Genomic DNA, 2588 nt, shown 5'->3' with positions numbered 1-2588 from the left:
GGAAGAGACCTTCTTGAAGTCCCATAACGAGGACATGCACTGCGACATCAGGGCTCGGAGTACGCACCTTCATGGCCTCGGTATTAAACCGATCTAGATACGCCCGGATGGATTCATTAGGTCCTTAGCGAATGCCAGACAACGTGTATGACGACCTGGGTTGCTCTTTGCTTGCCGTGAATCTTGTGTTGAAGGCTAAAGCTAGAGTTTCTCATGTGTTGATGTTGTGTGGAGCCAGACGAGTGAACCATTGGAGAGCCGCCTTTTTAAGAGTCAGGGGGAAGGCTCTGCACATGATTGGGTCGGTCGCCCAGTGAAATAACATGGAATCCTCGAAAGCGTCAAGGTGATCCTAGGGGTCCGCCGTACCATCGTACTGGTCCATATTTGTGGGGCGGGTGAAGTGTGAGGGTAATGGCTAGGCCATAATGGTAGGTGTAAAGGGATGTCTAGCACCGCAGGAGTGGTGCAGGTCGGTTGGGATAGTAGGCGGGACTCGCTCGCTGACTCTTCACGGTTACTTTCTGAATAGGGCGCTCCGAGTGATCGCCAGGATTTATCTTAGATTGGCAGAGTTCTTATATTACGTCGGCCTGTTGCTGGATGAGCCGCTCTTGGCGTTCCAACATCTGGAGGAGGTGTTGGGTGGTTGGTTGTTGTTCTGGAGTGGTATGGTGGCTTCGGCTGGCCTGATGGGATGGTTGTCTTGGTGGGGGAAGGGTACTTGGGGCAGGATCAACTTGGCTGGTAGATAGAGCTCGGTTTCTGGTAGTCACCATGGTGTGAGTCCCCACAGACGGCGCCAATGTTCTTTCCTAGAACACAAAGGTACGGAACAATAGTTGATCGGTTGCTGAGGACGGAGAGGAGGAAGAACGTTAACGTAGCAGGATGATGTAGAAGAGCTGGATCCGCCGGTGGAGGTACCTGAAAAGGTTCTTCGACGATCAAGTCAGTATATGAACTTGGTGACAAGTGTATGGGAGTATGAGAATATGAAGAGAGAGAGTAATAGAATGAGTAATGCTAGAGAGTAGAGAGATTAAGATACTTCCTGTTGGTAGAGACTTCTATTTATAGGGGGAGAGCTGACTTTGGGCTTTTGGCAGGTAGTGTAGCACGTAGCCGACCAAGAGTATTGTCGGGGTTGCTTTTTCCGTGTCAGGCGGTCTGCCAGGACCGTACTCTGCGCTACTCTTGTCTTTTAGCCTGTGGCTGGTTTGGTAGCCGTTCTGCAGTCTATCTGCCGTGTTGGCAGGTGGGTTGGTGAGGTACAGATGGCATGCCAGGAAATGTTTCCAAGGTCAACTCTAGTGGGCCAAACACGCGAGACCTACCTCGACGACCAAGGATGTGAGTCTTTGGATCGCCAGGTAGGAACAAGAGTCTTATGCATTAGACCTCCCTTACAAATATTTCCGCTTGATCTTCTGTTGTCATATAGGATGCAGAATATTTGCTATAAAGTTTGTACTGGCATTCAATTAGAGTTACATATATGTTTGTCTGTGTCAAGCACAAACCACCAAGTATTATTTTTTTTGGAACCCCAAACTATGTGGTCCTATGTGTAAGTTGCAAATAACTCAAGTCAATTAACTTCCAAAAGAGTTAACTAAAGATAATTCCATCCACACCCTTCCTTTCTTAGTGAGCAGAATATGATTCACGTTAGTACATTGACTGCAACGCAATTTAGTAATAGTTGAGCTCACTTTGTATTTTACTTTTGTGGACCTGGCATTTCTCAACTACCTTTCCCCTTTTACTATGAGGTAAACATTGGCTAATTAGTATGGATGGTAACTGTGGTTTTGAATTGTGATTATAAGGATTGTAGACATTGCTGTACAAATTATGACTTTGTCCTATGAATGTTTTTTATTGGTTGAAAATAGCTTTTGAATATGATGGGGCCTAATACAATATATCAAATTACTTTGAGAATATATTGTGGTGTTGCAGCTGATAGGGTTATCATTTATTGTGGTCGACATTTTGAAAACTTATATATATATATATATATATATATATATATATATATGAGATATTCAAGAGAGAACAGTTGTTTAGTAACTAGATCTAAATCATCAGTTGTCCATGTCCATAAAAAATGACTAGTACGAGGAGTAAGTTTAAAAACTTACTTTTGGAGATTAAATATATATATATATATATATATATATATTTTGTGGGAAGTTCAAAATTAGAATTGCTCTACTTTATTAAAGAGATTAAATATTTGAAAATATAAAGTTTAAACTAATCCAGCTTTACTTAATATCTTAAATTTCTGATAACATCCAAGTTATTTTCTTTGTTTTATAGTAGTTATGTAACTTTTTTCTTCATTTCAAATAAATCTTTTGAATTAGCAATGTCTTATTTTCTTCACTAATGTTATAACAATAAGTATACATAAGCACACTTAAGTAAAATGAGGTGTACACAATATGATTCTTAATTTTTTTAGTAAATTTTTATAAGGGACACATAAATATGAAAGCTTTTTTTATATAATAATAATGGATATTTGAATAGAATTCTAAAGTTGCATTAAGTAATGAGTCATGTAATAAGAAAAATAG

Source organism: Lupinus angustifolius, chromosome LG01 (genome assembly GCF_001865875.1).
Source record: "Lupinus angustifolius cultivar Tanjil chromosome LG01, LupAngTanjil_v1.0, whole genome shotgun sequence".
Classification (NCBI taxonomy): domain Eukaryota; kingdom Viridiplantae; phylum Streptophyta; class Magnoliopsida; order Fabales; family Fabaceae; genus Lupinus; species Lupinus angustifolius.
The sequence above is the reverse complement of the archived record's forward strand: the minus strand, read 5'-3'. Positions refer to the sequence as shown.